The sequence below is a fragment of the Pan troglodytes genome, chromosome 2, assembly GCF_028858775.2.
Source record: "Pan troglodytes isolate AG18354 chromosome 2, NHGRI_mPanTro3-v2.0_pri, whole genome shotgun sequence".
Taxonomy (NCBI): Eukaryota; Metazoa; Chordata; class Mammalia; order Primates; family Hominidae; genus Pan; species Pan troglodytes.
Genome location: NC_086015.1, coordinates 35,384,024 through 35,402,433, shown reverse-complemented (window position 1 = coordinate 35,402,433; position 18,410 = coordinate 35,384,024). Strand labels below are relative to the sequence as shown.

Below are 18,410 nucleotides of genomic sequence, written 5' to 3'. Positions count from 1 at the left end.
TGTGTATGCATCTAATGACAGAGCTCTAAAATACTTGAAGCAAAACTGACATAACTAAAGAGAGAAATAGACAAATCTGCCATTGCATTATTAATAGTCCATTTTCACACTGCTATTAAGAATTGCCTGACACTGGGTAATTTATGAAGAAAATAGGTTTAATTGACTCACATTTCTGCATGGCTGGGAAGGCCTCAGGAAACTTACAATCAAAGCAGAAGGTGAAGAGGAAGCAAGGCATGTCTTACATGGCAGCAGGAGAGAGTACAGGGGAAACTGCCACTTTTAAACAAGCAGATCTTGTGAGAACTCCCTATCATGAGAACAGCATAGGGGAAACCACCCCCATGATCCAACCACCTCCACCAGGTCCCTCCCCAGACATGTGGGGATTACAATTCGAGATGAGATGTGGGTGGGGACACAGAGCCAGACCATATCACCATTATACAGATTACTGAAATGTACTGTATGGCCCTTTGTATTCCTGACTCAGCCATGCACATGGATGCTCCCATACTGACAAAATAACCTTGAGTCGGGGTGTGCGGAGAGGGAGATCTCTGGGACTTTTGCAGACAGAATCACAAGTCTAGGACTGTAGGACATAAAGGAGGTAGCTGGGCCCATGACATGAACATACAAGCCCTTTCCTGCAGAGAACATCTTGTTGGCCAGCAATCCTGGAAGGGCCCATAGGTGCGGAATGATGTGGACACTTCATCTCTCCCAGCTTCCAGGTGGGGCCTGTACCCTAGGCCACAAAGAACCTCCCATTTCTTTTGGTGACAATGATTTACTGGTGTGGCCATGATATAGAAAATGTTGAAAAGCTCTGTTTTGTCATTTTTGTTCCTTCCTGCTCCTCCCTGACTGCTCCCACTGCTGATCTGTTCCACTTGCTAGGCCCATGTATTTTGAGCAGAACATTACAGAGTGCTTTTCTGGGCCTCACAAAACTCTGATGACCTGGGCTTTCTGTGGCTCTAGAGCCTGGTGATGTCTACAAAGCTCTCCACCGGGCCATCCTGAAAATGCCTTGTAGGGGTGAGCACCATCTCTGAAGGTGTGAGCCCAGGTGCAGCCCTCAGGGGCATTGCCCAGGAGATGGTATGAGGTTTTTTTTGTAGATAAATATCAACTTTTAGAGGTGGGGAGAAGAAGCTTGGCATAACTTTTTCTGCCTTAGACAAAGAAAAAGTAAAATTTTGTGCTCGGGAATATTAAGAAATTATGAAGCACTGGAATCCTTTTTGATGGAGGCCAGCCTTCTGAAGACCAAGCTGAGTCTGGAGGCAAATAATTTTTAAAAACTCCAAAAACTGAAAAGGTCCTTCTTAAGGTTAAATAGACTTTTCAGTAAAAGAATCAAGAGAACAGAAATCTAGATGTCCAGAATAAGAGTTGGTGAGGACTCACATCACAAGAATACAGTTGCTAGAAGATAAATCAGAAGCCATTCAATCCCAAGTGGCTGAAGCCAAAACAACTTTAAAGTTATGTTAGAAGAGTGAAGAATAACTAATGACCGCATTAAAGAAAAGTGTGGATGAATATGCCCATGTTTAGGAAAGCATAAAATTACTTTCCTAATAGGCTGGTGGATAGAAAGAGAGAGAAACTCAATAAGCAGGAAAAAAGTGGTTGAGGTCTCTAAACTAGCAGTTCTACACTTTTTAGTGTCAGGACCCCTTTACAGTCTTAAAAAGTATTGAGGACCCCAAAAAGTTTTTCTTTATGTGGATTAGATCTATTGATGCTTACTGCACTAGAAATTGAATGGATAATTTTTAAGATAAATATTTATTCATTATTGTATTTATCATAATAATTAAGGATTTGTATTTTTATAAGCTGCTTACATTTTAAAATAAACAACAAATTTTAATTTAAAATCACCAAATTTTTCCAAAACAACAACAAAATTAGTGAAATGACTGGTGTTCTATAGACTTGCAAATTTCTTTAAAGTCTGGCTTAATAGAAGATAGCTGAATTCTTATAACTGCTTTTGCATTCAATACATTGCACTATGTTGTTTTAATTCAGGTATATAAAGAAAATCTGGTCTTACACAAATATGTACTTGGAAAAGGGAGGAGTATGTTAATAGGCTTTTTAGATAATTGTGGGTATTCTTTGTTACTACTAAAACCTGATAATTATTTATTAAAGGGTGGTTGCAATGTGGAATCTGACATTAGATTAATCAAATTTCCAAATTCTGTTACATTAAAACTAGTTGGTCTAGATACCACACTTTGAATGGATTTATTTTACCTATGCATGGCTTTGTAACATCATATATTGGCCACTTGAAAAATATTGGTTCACTGAGTTATTAAAATTTTCCAAATATTGACATATTTTATTGTAAAATATCAAAATATTACATTTATTAATAACTCCACTGATTTAATCAAATTTTTTTAAAGTATTGGGAAGCTGTCAAGCTCATGGTAACAGATATAATTTTTTCCTATATTCCAGTATTCACTTGGAAAGTTGAATTTTATCATTAGCAAAAAATACTGTCAGTTTTCTGTCAAGTTTGATAGGCTTACTTTGATTATTTTTATGAAAATGTCTGCCAATACTTTAATCTATATAGTTTGTCAGTTTTTCTTTCAGGTGAAAATAGTTTTTTTATTAAAAAAAAGGTAGTCATTTAGCTTGCAACTCAATCAACTGCACATGCTTTCCATATGCTTTGCCTCTGGACAGTCGTCATAGCTCAGTATGGAGCAGAAATATTTTATGTGTGCTTCTAATTTTGTTGTTCAAGATACTAGAACAATTTGTATCAAGGTGTCAGGTTTAGATATGTAAAACTTTATTTTATAAAATAAAATTAATAGTTGTTTTCTCCTGCTTCATCAAGGACACACTTAAGTGAAGCTGTTTTTGTTTTGTTTGTTTTTTTTTTAAACTGAGATTGCAAGGCAAAGAAGAATACAATGACTACTAGTACTATTTGGTGCCTCTGCCTTGATTCATACTAAAGTGTCACCAGTGTTACCCAGCATTGTTTTGCATTATCAGTATAAAATGTCAATGGTGACAAGAATATATACTGTCTTAGTATTATTATGAAAATAGTTTCAGAGGGTCTCACAATCTTCTGAAAGAGTCTTGGGACCCCTAACTCCTGCACTTTGAGAACCACTGCTCCAAAGCATGGGTGGAAAAATTCTACATGAGAAAGAACATCAGATCAAAACTCTTACTAATCTGTCTGCTAAAGATGGTGGGTTTGGCTGCTGTCCTAGGAAAAGATGATACAGGTGAAGTCACCAGGAAATGGAAAGAATTAGATCAGGAATTGGATACCACCTAAATGACCAGTCAATATGAGCTTTGAGGAAACCGATAACACCAAGCTAAATGCTTCCTTATAAACTCTTGAAGCAGAAAGTTGACTATATACTCAACTAGCTAGAGAAGATAAAACAGTCACTAGCAAATTATATCAAAACTCTCAAACAAAATAAATGCATTGTTGATCAGAAAATGAAAATATTAAAATGAGATTCAAAAGCTTTAGCATGAACTTGCAGACTGAGCTTTCTTATCAAGACAATGATAAGAAAACTCACAGAAAATTATTCTGTAGAGGGAGAGAATGATTTGCGATTGAGAAGAAAAGTTCCACAGCAAATAAAAATGTGAGCCATGCCCTGAAGATCTGGAGGCCAAAAAACAAAAACAAAAATTAAAAGTAAGCCAAAGCTTTAGGATATGAAATGAAAGGACTTACTTGCCCTTTGAAAAACCAGACCATTGCTCTCGATAACAGCTCTTGAATTGCAGATGATAATTTAGGTTGGACAAAAACCCTCTACAACTTAGGAGAAAAGAATGCACACGGAAGACCAAAAGCAGCTGAAGATGTTAAACTTGAGATTTTTAGAAAAGGGTGCTGAAGGCCTTGCTGATCCACATGCAGTGTTTGGCGGAGGCCCACAGGAACCACACAATTTGCTGGAACATCAGATCCTCAAGACAGGAGGTATGTCCAGCTGGATGGTTTGGGGATTCGAGCTTCAATACTGCCTTGCATTGCCAGATGCTATCTCATGGGATCTAGACCCTAGCATGATATAGTTCCCACCAGGCCAACGATATCCTGCTCTTTGTCCACATGTGCAAGACAAAGTTTATCTTTCTGCTTCAGACACTGGTGCTCTTTCTACATGGACAAGATTCACAAGTTTGAATGGGACTGCTTTTGAAGAGCAATTCGTCCACACTTAAAAAAAAATGGAGTCTGGTGGGATGCATTGTGAAGATGCTTTTGGTTGTTTAGGTCCTCCTGATCCATCTCTACTACCTCAACCACATCATCCAGTTGAGTTTCCATGTTAGGAATGGATCCACTGGGATACAAGAGGAGGGACCTCTTGTATCTCCCTTTCCTCCAAGAAATCCCTATGAAGTCCTGAGATTACTTTCCATAAGGGATTTTCCTGGTCCTTTCAGCCTGCATTGGCACTGAGGGACATCTGTCCATCAAGGGAGTTTCCCTGTGACTCTTGCACAAGAGCTGGATTTTACTCCCATTACCAAGAAGTGAATTCCCTAGGGCTGAGCCAGCCTTCAAGAGAGCCTCCTTCTGAAGGTCTGAACCAGAGCAATAATGTCTCTGTCATTCTTCTAAATGCATTTTGAATTCTTTTTTAGTTTAATAGCTGTTGTTTAAGTGATTGTACATTTGTTCACATTGAAGCTTGATAGAATTATAATTCTTGGGGTAATATTTTATAAGTGAAGTTGATTTACAAACTAGATTCTTTTAAATGAATCATTTCCATATTATTGTACTCTCTAGGTAGTAGATTTGTATTTTGATTTGATTAACCAGTTCTCCATAACATAAGCTATAAGAGACATTTTGCATAAGTAACTATACACATTTAAAACTTTACAAGTCATTTGTCTCTGTTACAAACTGTTTTCTACTGTAATATTGAGGAAATTGAGAAAGTTGTTCAAAGTTTAGTGAAATAAATTTTTATTGGTTAAAAATAGTAAATGAGTAAAGCTGTGTCACAGAATGCCTTTCTGCATCAGAGCTGCAGTGGGGACAAAACAGTAAGTACCCATGCATCTGAAGAGAGGGGCGAGATTATTCATGTGGTCCTTGCTAAATGGAGCTTTCAACCAGCCAGTTCTATCTCCCATCCCAAAGCCCATCACTCTGTTCTGTATGCCTGTATTCTATGTATATGGGGTGAGGGATAGATAGATGGGGAGAGGGATAGGAGGGATGGGGTATATAAATCTCTTTGGGGAGAGATGAAGGAGTGCGGTGTTCCCCTCTCCTCACTTAAGCCAGGTGAAAAAGTTCTCAATAGAACCTCTGGGAGGTGTGCCCTGTGTTGGAGGACACAGAGGCTAGTTTCTGGTACACATCTAGAAATATTAAATGTGAGGGGCTGGTTATACCTTCCCCAGGTCAGAGTGTTGGGAGTGCAGCAGCAGCAGGAATAAGTACTTTTAGCTGTAATGGGACAAGTGTGGTCCTTGGAAGATAGGTGGGGCTATGTTGAATTTAAAGCACTCTGCCCCAAAGTTCTGCCTGTGCCAGTGAGGTAAATCACAAGCCAAGAGCCTGTCTTTCACTGGAACAATGTAGAGGGAGGCCCCTAAGTGGGGAGTTCCCCAAAAAATGGACTAAAGAGAAAGGGCTAGCATTTAGGTATCTGACCCTTACAGGGAGCTCTGACCCCAGATTAGTATCAGTGAAATGACTTTTTATCTATCTCTCTTCTCTTCTGCTGGCCCCCATTCTCAGCAGAGAAGTGAGAAAGGAAGTAAAACAAAAATAGGAAAAGCTGTCTTTCTGCTCCCTTCTTCTACTGCCTCCCAATCAGGTTTCTAAGCTCAGATCAAACCAAGCATTTTAAATTAAATTAGATTGAAATTTTGACTTAGATTTCATTAAACATTTTAATACCCCAGAATGAGAGCGTTATTTATGTTTAATACTTTAAAGGGACTGAAAAGGCTACAAGATCTGCTTCAAATATCATCCAGCTGAGAGACAGAAATGTTAAGAAAAAAAAGATATCTCAATATTTTACCCCCACTTGGTTTGGATTGGTAAATATATTCATTATGGTAGCAATAAATATCTTTGTATACAGACCTTTATTATTCATTGGGGTAATTTTCTTATGATAAATGCTCAGATGTGAAAAAAATTGATCAAAATTTATGAACATCATGATGGCTTCAGATAAGAAGTGCTAAACTGACAACCCATGTTTACCAATATAGACTGCCACTGGCAACACAAAAAAATTAATTTCATACCAAATCTCATTGTACCATTGTCACCCTTATAATAAGATATCCCAAGTCAAGGTCACAACAATACAGTATAGAAAGTAGAACAGGGATCAGAACTGCTAGTTTTCTCTTTGTACCAATGGCTATATGATTATATATTTTAAAAAAACTTAAAAAATTCATATGGATTTTGTTTTGCAATAACAAAAATGTGATTATACAGTACATATTTGTATTCACTTTGTTGTGAGTGTCTTCCCATGTCGGTACACAAAGAACTGCTTTCTTTTGCTAATAGATGTCCCTTTTCTTAAAAAATAAAAACATTAAGTTAAAAATTTAGGCTGGACATGGTGGCTCATGCCTGTAATCCCAACACATTGGGAGGCCCAGGTGGGAAAATTGCTCAGAAGTTCATGACCAGCCTCAGCAGCATGGCAAAACCTGTCTCTACCAAAATATATAAAATATTAGCCAGTGTGGTGGCATGTACTTGTAGTCCCAGCTACTTGGGAGGCTGAGGTGGGAGGATCACTTGAGCCTGGGAGGTGGAGGCTGCAGGGAGCTAAGATCATGCCACTGAACTCCAGCCTAGGTGACAGAGCGAGACCCTGACACACACACACACACACACATACACACATATACTCTCTCTCTCTCTTAGGGAAAAAGTCACATTAAATGTGTCATATTCATTAATTGCTTGGCTTTACAAGCACTGCAGTCTTTCTCCCTTCCCCTCTTTCCCTTCTCTCTTTATGGTTGTATCCTGTATTGTACACTACTTTCAGAATATGCATTGTGTTGTTTAGCACCCACTCATTTAATATATAGGTGCTGCACATACAGGCATGAAGGAAACAAACATGGCACCTGCTCTTTGGAGTTTCCACCCTCATGGATCTCTCTTTGACTTTCTGCTTTGCCTTCTAAGCTTAATACTTAAATTCCAAATGCTTATCATATCCTGTGTCATTTGCTAAAAGCTGGCCAATAATTAAGAGTGATCTTTCTAGTAGCAACACAAAGTGGGAAATTTGACCAGATACATAAGTTACAGTTGCTAAGGAAATGAACAGTTATTCACAGTTCTGGGGATGGAGAGAATTTTCCCTGTGGGTTTTCATTAAGAAGATACCTTGGCCAGGCACAATGGCTCATGCCTGTAATCCCAGCACTTTGGGAGGCCGAGGCAGGCGGATCACCTGAAGTCAGGAGTTTGAGACCAACCTGGCCAACATGGTGAAACCCTATCTCTAAAAAAAAAAAAAAAAAAAAAATCAGCCAGGCATAGTTGCATGTGCCTGTAATCCCAGCTACTCGGGAGGCTGAGATAGGAGAATTGCTTGAACCCAGGGGGCGAAGGTTGCAGTGAGCCTAGGTTGTGCCACTGCACTCTGGCCTGGGCAACAGAGTGAGACCTCATCTCAAAAAATAAGAAAAAAAAAAAAGATAACTTATGATGTAGAGCACTATGTTCTCAACATTATCTCAACAGTCAGCACAAACTGAATTTTACAACACTGTTTTCTAGGATGTGCTTCAATACAGCCCAGTGACGTAATACCAAATACAATTCAGAAAAATGAATTCTCCCAGGATTACAAAGCTTAATGACTAGGTATACAACTTTCTGACTTAACCCAATGACATAATTTAGAGGGTCTGGAGTCCAGACTCCAGACACTAGAGAATATGTGGAATACATATGTTTTATGAAATAATTCATCGATAATACCTCATGCAACATAAGTTTCTATGAAGATAAGTTAGCAAGGAGTTTGAGAATATACTTCACGAGTCCAGATATTTCATGCCACCTAGTTATAGCATATTTGGACGCTTTAATGGGTTCTATAACATATCAAAGCTGATGCTAGGAACTTGATGTAGACAGCTGACTCCAAAATATCCCTACCCTACAATGCTCACCATCTCAAAAGAAACCAAGACTTGTACACAAATAGCTGTAAGAAAAGGTATTAAATGTCAAAGTTCATAAAAGGAGTTTAGATAAAGTGCAATTCATTCATTCAACAAACATTTGTTGAGTACCTAGGATTTGCCAAGTACTGTGCTAAATTTTGATGATACATCATGCCTAATAAAAAGCGCGTTACCAACAAAATTTAAAGAAATAAAAAGGTGCCATTTCGCATGCCTGTAATCCCAGCTAACTGGGAGGCTGAGGCAGGAGAATCACTTGAACCTGGGAGGCAGAGGTTGCCGTAAGCCGAGATGGAGACATTGCACTCCAGCCTGGGAAACAAGAGTGAGACTCTGTCAAAAAAAAAAAAAAAAAAAAAAAAAAAAAAAAAAAAGAAAGAAAAGAAAAAGATTACATTTATAAGGGCACCAAAAAGTATTAAATATCTTTACAAGCATTTCAGAGATAAATTTAAAAAGACCTAAATAAGTGGAAGGATATACTACATTCATGGATTGGAAGACTCAATATTGTTAAGGTGTCAATTCTTACCAAATTAATCTGTAGGTTTAATGCAATTACAATCAAAATTACCTTAGAAACGTTTTTGCGGCAATTGATAAGCTGATTATAAAATGTGTATGGAAATGCGAGAGATCTAGAAGAGCTGCAGCAGGGAGAAATGATCCCTCCAAAATGGTCACATCTTAATTTATGGAACCTGTGAATAGTTATGATCCATAGAAAAAGGACTTTGCAGGTGTAATTAAGGTTATGGAGTTTAAAATATGGAGATTATCCTGAATTACCTGGATAGTCCCAATCTAATCATGTGAGCCCTAAAAAGCAGACCACTTTCTTAGACTGAATACAGAAGAGATGCAGCAAGGAAGCCAGAGAAGTTTGAAGTATGTGAAGGACTCATCTTCAAACCATTGCTGGTGGTTTGAAGATAGAGAGGGTAGCATGACAAGGACTGCAGGTGGGCTTATAGCTGTTAGAGGCTCCCAGATAACAGCCAGTAAGTAAGTGGAGAACTCAGTCTTACAGCTGCAAAGAACTGAATTCATTCAAAAACCTGAATGAACTTGAAAGGACATTATCCCTAAGGGACTTCAAATAAATACCCAGACTGTCTGATATTATAGTTTTGGCCTCATGAGACCCAAAGCAGAGGAACTAGTTGAGCCCATCTAGACCTCTGAACAACAGAACTGTGAGACAATAAATTTGTGTTGTTTTAAGCTGTTAAGTTTGTGGTACATGGTTACAGGATCAGTAGAAAACTAATACCATATCGAAGGCAATCTTAAGAACAAAACTGCAGGACTTAACGTTCTTTGTTTCTAAGAATTGTTCTCTCCACCACATAGCTCTAGATGAAAGAATGGCTTTTGAGTCCATGTTCGTCTTATATGACTCTTTTCCTCTCTGGCTACAACCGATTGGATGGACTGGGATGAACTTGATTGTCTGGGGAATTTGAACTAAGCCCCGCAGAGACAGGGTCTGTTACTCCAATGTATCTCACCCCCTAAATAAGTGGAGTAAGTATTCATGTGCTTGTGTAGTCTTCTTCCTTTGAACCTGGGTTTTAACCAAAAGAATGAAGCAGAAGTGTCACTGTGTCAGTTTTACTAATGTGATCATGTGTTTATGTTTACAGTTAGGAAGGACATTAAAATGTAAAATGGGGCTCATGGCATGATAGGGTTGATATGATGATTAAATATGCTTGTGTTCATGAAATGCCACGTCTGATTCTTGCTATGTGCCTGGTACTTAACATGGGCCTAAGTAAATGTGAGTTGCATTTGCTAGGGTAAATAACTGGAGACTGATGGCTTTCTGAATTTTTCTTCAAGTAGTGACGGTTATTGACTCAATTTCCTTAGACTAAGTATAGCTATGTGCACAGTAGCTTATCAGGAATTGGATACAGTCTGTGACCCCAGAGAAGTGGTGGGGGAGAAAACTCATAAGAAGATCAGACCAGAGCCCAGGCTATATAAGTACAGTGAACCAACCGAGCTAACCATGAGTCACGGTTCAAAAAAATTAATACCTCATGAGTCAATCCATGGTAAACTTCAAAGGCTGCTCACAGAAACCTGTTTACCTTCCCTGCCACCACTTGAGAGAACAAGGTCTTGCGTTTCTTAACTGCCAGCCCTAGAACCAAAGCTTAGTTCTTTGATCCTGTTGTGTACTCTACCACCTGGTGGAGTTGTGTCACATGTGATACTAATGCCTAATATGTAACTGAGCACTTCCCATGAGGCAGATACCGTTCTAAATACTTGATGTGTATTAATTCATTTCAACCTGCCAATATGCCTCATGAGATGGGTATTAATAATATTCTCATTTATAGATGATGAAACTGAATTAGAAGAGTTTAAATGACTTTACTTCAAACAACAAATTAGTAGCAGAACTTGAATTTGTCTCAGGCAGTCTAATCCAGGATTTGTGTTTTTAACCACAATATTATACTGATTAGCTACAGGATGAGAAATGTCAGAGTTAAAATTATTTTGAAAATACAATTATTTTGGTTTCACAAATTGCAGGTACACAGAAAAATTGCAGGTACACAGAGTTCAGCTTTGTTGACCTCAAAGACGAGGTGTATTTCTCTTCTTACTCCTTTCAGGACACTGAAAAGAATCATGTCTACGAGCTTCTCCCCTGCTTCACTTTGTGATGAGTCTCTGCTTTCTAGGACAGGAACATTTCCTTTCAGGTTCCTGCACTTGAATATCTCCTTCCTCTAATTTATCGTCCTGAATGGATGGTCATGGTGACATCTACAACCTGCTTTCTGTAATTCCTATTCTGATTAGCTAAAATATAGGTATTGTTTTCTATCTTGTTTATTTTTACACAATTTTACCTATATAACAAACCTGCACATGTACCCCTGAACTTAAAATAAAAGTTAAAAAAATTTCCTTCATTCACATTCTTTCCTCTACAACCTTACTTCCCTATTTTTCTGTTTTCTATTAGTCATTTTCTGACATTTTGAAAATTAATATTTATACTACCCACATCTATGTTTGGTTTTTATAAAATGGCCCTTGTCATGTGCAACTGAAGAAGTGGACTATTTGTTACACACCATTTACCAAGGCTTTATTTTTCTTACAATTGCTTGCTCTTGATGGGCCATTTATTCATAATAGAGACCCACAGAGAAGGGTCATGGGTGTTACCAAACATCATAAACTTGAATTGGGAGCTTTTGTTAAATAGGGGTGGGACATTTTCTTGGGATGAAGAAAATAAATAATTACTGCCCATCAGAATAAAAGAAGACAATACAAAGGTCTGTCTTCATAACACTTTGTGTTTAATAATCAGGTTTGCTCAGGGAATTAGGAGGAACTGAATTTATTTAAATTATGTGTTGATCTTACTATTAAAATAGGAGCAAGTGGAAGAATGAAATAAAAATAAAGGAAGACATCTGATTAACGGGGAGAAGGGAGACGTTTCTTTAGGAAAATGATTAAAGTCTTAGCATATAGTCTAGACAAATATGAAAGAGAAGAAGTTCTTGGAGGCCAAATTCGACATATCTGAAACTGGACAGGAGAAGCACATCTATCTAGCTGCTCCTGTCTGATGAAGGGATTGCTATACAACTGCTCTAAGATCAGAAAAGATAATTGATCTCAGGGAGGAGATGAGTGTGATTCTCTAGAGGGTTCCTGAAATTAGGAAACTATTGAGGAATATCTCTATAAAATTGCAGATAGATATTCCCTAATAAGAACACATGGGTAAGCACCCCTTGAGGACTGAGACAGCTACGCACAATATTTGGACAAATGTGAATGAGGAAGCCTGAGAAGCCAGGATAAAATACTGAAGGCACTGAGTCGTAAATTGGAAAATTGTACAGTTATCATAGATGGGGAAGCAAGAATTGCCTGTGCCTGAGGAAACCTGCCAGGAAAATTTATGGAATTATGATCCCCTCCAGGGAAACTCACAGGGCAAATAAGATGTACTACTAGAGAGCCAGGCAAGATAAAAATAAATTGAGGTCAGTCCTGAGTTGGATATTGATCTGATGAGATGATGCCTCCTGAGTGGGATTATACAACTCAAGGAGGTGAAGATAAACAAGCTTTGTTTGAAAATGGCATGCTTTGAAAACTGTTCATTCCTTGACTTGGTATCAGACACTCTGGAGAAATCCAAAAGAAAAAAAATCTAGAGGAATAAGTTAGAAAGACAAATGTCTGGGCCAGAAAAGCAATGTGAAAGCAAACAGAAGGAAAGCACCATTCCAGCAAGCAGTTTTCATACTATTCTCAATAGGGAATGATAAGGTCAATTAAGAAACAGGCCAGACTGCTGAAATCTCAGCTAAGATTCAGATGGGAAAAGAAGGACACAGAATAGTGGAGGCCTATCACACCTGCTACGGTTGGAATGTTTATCCCCTCCAAAACTCATATTGAAACTTAATCCCCAATGTAGCAGTAAAGGCAGGGCCTTTAAGAAGTAATTGGGTCATGAGGGTTCTGCCTTCATGAATGGATTAATCCATTCATGGACTAATGAATTAATTGGTTAATAGATGAATGGGCTGTCATGGGAGTGGAACTGGTGGCTTTATAAGAAGAGGAAGAGAGACCTCAGTTAGCACACTCAGCCACCTTGTCATGGGATACCCTACACTGCCTTGGGACACTGCAGTAAGTCCCCACCAGCAAGAAGGCCCTCACCGGATTCAGCCCCTTGATGTTGAACTTTCCAGCTTCCAGAATCGTAAGAATTTTTTCTTTATAAATTACTTAGTTTCAGGCATTATGTTGCAAGCAACAGAAAATGGACTAAGACAATGCAGAAAATACATGGAACTGAAGGAAATGTTAAAGGTCTGGAACTTTCAAAAGCAGAAGAAAAACAGGTTTTCCATGAGCATAAAACTGAGATATGGAAGTGATTTGTTTGTTTAGTGACTTTCCTGAACTAATTTGGTAAAGTCTACATTCTTTATTGTGTGTGGCTGCTGAAGTCTTTGCTCAATGAGCTTAGAGATTAGCTAGTGATTGCATAGAGACTTCCTTCAATGCTTTGAACCAATAAATATCCCAGCCTTTGCAGAGGAACTCTGTGTGCATATCAGGACATGCTTTCAATGCTCAAGCAGTAGCCTTTACTTCAGACTTCAGCAGAACTTCAAGGTAAGCCAGAGATGAGAGTTTGGAGTGTACTCAAGGTTTTTTTCTGGCTGTGTGTGCAGTCCTGGGCATGTGGACAGCCCTGAACTTATGAATGGGCTTCTAAATTTCCAGGATGTTGTCAGCACTTTTCAAAGCTCCTTATCGACTTTGCTTTTCCTTTTAAGTTTCTTGGTCAGTTTGTTGATTGCCTACTATTGCCACCTCAGGCAGCTGTGATAGGAAACAATTGCTGCTGATTGTTTTTGCTAAATGTCCTCAAGGAAAAGGTTGTTCACACTAAGTGAGCTCCAGTCAGGTCATATAAAGACCTGCTAGTGAGAGTTTCCAAGAAACTGCCAGAGAGGTCAAATAATGACAATTCTCTGAATTGGTGATTTTGGAGAGTGCCTGTCTGCTTCCTCCAGTGGCTGCTAGGCTTCTAGTTTTTGCTGTGATTACAAACTGTTTATTTTCAAGCCTTCTGGGTAGCTGGGAGAGGGGAATGGGAATAGGGCAAGTTAAAATATCACATAGCTTGCTGTTCTTACTGAGTCAGCTCTTTTTCTTGAATAAACACTCCTTGGATTGTTATGAGCCTTTGGTTAATTTCCAGAGTTCTGAAAAAGTTGATTTTTACAATTTGCTAGTGTTCTCATTGCTTTTATGGAGAAACAGATTTTCAGAGGTCCTTATTCCACCATTCCCACTGACATTCCTCTTACAGAGTTGTTTTTCCAGTTCCTGAACCATGTGGCTAAATCATTAGCCATTGCTCAAGAATCGAGGTGGATCCATTTCTTTTACCATATTTCTGTCTGGCAAAGTGGGTATCAAATGTGCTATTAAAGTTTTGCCCAGGAATGGATTCTTCAATATTTTTCACACTTCAGAGTGAGTCAGCAATATTTCCTTCTGGCTCAGGCTAGAATACTGTATAGACCATCTGTAAACCAGACCTAAGTTTTATCTTCCTTAGTCAAATAGTCACAGGAAACTTCCATGGGGCTGTTGGTATGGATTGAGGATAAACAACAATGCAGCAAGAGTGGTTACCATGGGAGTCTAAGCCCATGCAACTTACTTGTGGCTTCAAAATCTGGTTGAGCCTGATCAACCAGTTGGATTGCTGCTGTGTACATCCAACTTTACAGTTGGTGGGTCAGATAATGATGGTAAGTTAATGTTGGGTAGGTCAGACACCAAGGTCACTTGATACCTCTTGGTTGGATGTTCAGTCTCTATTAGGGTCTATTAGTGAGCCAAAAGCTATGTCTCAAAATCAGAATAATTATTGACTGAAGAAGGCATGAAAGCATTTTAAATTCTGTGAGTGTGTCCTTGAATTCTCCTATTGGAGTTTACCAGAAGTCTCATTGTGTTTCTATTTGCTACGGCACCCTGAGTACCATTGTAACTGCTGGACCATGTGGCCCAAATGGCAAAACACTTTGTATTGCATCCTGTACTTATCATATAGCTTTCTCTTGCTCTGGGCCCCAATAAATATTGGCATCCTTATGTGTTATTTTATAAAGGTAACATGCTGTATTTTGCCTCTAAAATTTAAAGAGGCCCAACAATTATTGTGGCTCCTTAGTGGTGGGTTGCACGAAGTATAGAAATTTGTCTTTCATTTTAAAGGGACTATGCCACCATGTCCCAGACCCATGCATCCCTGAGAACATCACTTAAGAGATACCTGGCTCAGTGGGATTTATCTTTCATCCCCTGACATGCCTGTGTCTTACTTAGATTATTCCAGAGTAGAAAGTACTTTTTATTTTCCAATTTCAGGCAAGACATCATCAATATAGGGACCAACGTGGCACTCTAGAATGTCTGGATGATCAAGTTCCCTCAGGCTAGATAATGAGCAGGAGAGTTAATACAAACCCGAGAGTATGTACTGCTGTACAGACTGCACATCTGTACCAACGCATGATCTTTTTTTAACCATTTAAGAAATTTAAATCAATGAATTATTTTAAAAAGGTAACACAGGTGTATGATGCAAAATTTAAAATGTGCAAAAGCATTGGCAGATGAAAATGGGTTTCTCTGCTACTCTACCCCCTCATCACTCAGTTCCCCTTTCTAGGAGTAACCAGTATTTTTAATTTTTTGTCTATCTATCCATAAACCATGCCTTAAAGAAAAGAAAAATACATATACACAAATACATAGTTATATATGTGTATATAAACATAACTGTGTATATATACAAACAGACACATACACACATACATACATATCTTTATAGTACAACACCTTGGAGGTCATTCCACACAAGTTCTTGTAGAGTTCTTTATAATGGTTGAAAAGTATCCACTCAGTGGATATGCTTTAATTTATTTAATCATTTCCCAATTGAATTGGATAATTTTCCATTTTTTTTGCCATTAAGAGCAGTGACGAAATGGATATCTTTTATGTATATGTCTTTGTGCACATACATGCTTATATCCACAGGGTAAATTACTATAAGTTCATCCATTTATTTTTAATTTAATTTGAACTCTTTTTGAATATGTTAAGTTCTATACACACAAATGGTTATATCTACAGGGTAAATTCCTAAAAGTTCATTTATTTCATATTTAATTTCAACTCATAGTGTATATTTAAGCCTCCTTAAAACCTTTTTGTAACATTATGTGGTATAAATAAGCTAAATACAAAGAGTGGGATCGGTAAAGTAAGTTCCTAATTTATCTGTGTGTGTGTGTATATGTGTATATATATATATGTATATATATACACACACACATATATAATACACACACATATTTATACACACACACATATATATATGACACTACAGCTACTAGTTCTGTAATGTTTGCTGAACTGTTTGCCCCTCTTTCCAATAAAGTTACTTTATCACAAGGTTAATAAAAATTTCAACACAGTAAATGTTTATGTTAGACCAATAAAACACATTGCTCGGTATCTTTCATTAAGCTTTCTGGATCTATTCTCCATGTTTTCTACCTTGCTCTGTGTGAGGCTGAGAGGCTGACCCGTATGGTCTATACCAGAGGTTGACAAACTTCGGCCTGCGGGTCAGATCTGATCCATGGTGTCAAATCCAGTTACATCCATTTAAGTATCATCTATGGCTGTTTTCTTGCTACATCTGCAGATTTTAGTATTTGTGACAGAGACCATATGGCCTATAAGCTTAAGCTATTTGTAATCTGGCCATTTACAGAAAAGGTTTGCCAGCCCCTGGTCTATATCATTTGGCTCCCTTGCCCTCTAGGTTCTGGTTAGGTTTATCACTTTGGAGCACGGCAGGAGTTTGGAGGGAGACAGAAAGGTGAGTTGGGGACTTTATTCCAGTTGCCTTCCTGTGTGGTTGCCACAGGATGGCTCCATTTCTGGATTGTAAATCTCAGCTTCTCTCAGAAACCTCTTTCCAGTCAGCCCTCTCTGCCTTGGGGTTCTGGTAATCTCACCCCAACCTACCCCTTCAGGCCCAGGGATATGCCATTTTGCTGTCATTGGTCTGGGGCCCTGCACTGTCCTCTGTGGTAGCCTTGCCCATGCCTAAGCAAATAGCCCTTTATTAAGCTATTCTTAATTTCTCTTTTAAGAATACTGGGTGTTCTTGCTGGGACTCTGATACAGCAGGTTACAATTTTGTGGATATATTGTCCCCTGAATTTTATGAAAAAAGGGAAAATACTGAAAATAATTTCACAAAAACGGTAACAGTGGTTATCTGTGCATAGTGAGATATCAATGACTTTTATTATATTCTTCTTGCTTTCTGTGGAATCTGTATGAGGAAGAATTACTATGTTTGTTCTAAGGATAAAGCTAAATAAAGAACATAATAAAAGAAAAAAAATGACTGGACTCTTTGCCCTCTATAGTTACCAGACTAGCTATGTCCTAAAACTCAGTAGTAGACGTTGCTTTTCCTGGAAAGCAGCATACAGAATGGAGAGGGCACTGCCTTTAGAATCAGCAGGCTTGCTCTGTCACTCCGGGTTTGGTCATGAAAACAAGCAGAAGACCCATATACACACATTCGTGTGTGTGTGTGCTTGCAAATACACCTACACAGAGCTGGAAAGTTGTAGCAGCCTTTATTTCAGTTGTTGAACACTAACCTTGCATAATCTGATGCATGTGTGCCTGCTGCTGTGATGGTGCCCATGCTCGTTGAAACTTTCCCCATTGGCAGTGCTAACACCTGCCTGGGCTCCCAGGTTATAGTTTCCCAGTTCTTGCATGCTCAGTGATTAGTCTTCAAAGCATGACCCTCTGCCCTCTGGCTTGGTCCTGAGGAACTTGCAATGTTAGCTATATGCTATTCCAGATTCTGCCTCCTCTCAAGACTCTTTGACTGTTGTTTGAGCTTGGATCACTGGCTCAGAGTCTCAGACTCCCCAACTGTCCCTCCACTCCTGTCAGGTTGCCCTTTGGGGTACTGGTGGCAATTTATACTTGCAGATCTTGGTCAAAACCACTCTGACCTATCCTGACAGGCTTCTTTAACTTTAAATTCCCAGGAGCAGTGGTTGGGATCTGTTTTTCTTTCTCTCTAGAAGATCAAGAGTTCATGCAAATTGGTTGTGGTGACCAGTTATGAATAAAAAGAGGCCTGCCTGGGCGCGGTGGCTCATGCCTGTAATCCCAGCACTTTGGGAGGCCGAGGCAGGTGGATCACGAGGTCAGGAGATCGAGACCATCCTGACTAACACGGTGAAACCCCGTCTCTACTAAAAATATAAAAAATTAGCCGGGTGTGGTGGCGGGTGCCTGTAGTCCCAGCTACTCGGGAGGCTGAGGCAGGAGAATGGCGTGAACCCGGGAGGCGGAGCTTGCAGTGAGCCGAGATTGCGCCACTGCACTCCAGCCTGGGGACAGAGCGAGACTCCGTCTCAAAAACAAAACAAAACAAAAACAAAAACAAAAAAGAGGCCTGCATTTGTTAGGCCAGAGAAAGTTCTACTGTGATCTTTTCCCAGGTCAATGATCTTCATTAAGCATTGAGCTAG

General features: G+C 38.9%; 1 pseudogene; it reads right to left on the bottom strand.

The window, feature by feature from the left end:
• The window catches only part of LOC460245 (thyroid hormone receptor-associated protein 3-like), an 84,776-nt pseudogene extending 67,210 nt beyond the window's left edge, over positions 1 to 17,566 (bottom strand).
• Positions 17,567 to 18,410: the final 844 nt, after the last annotated feature.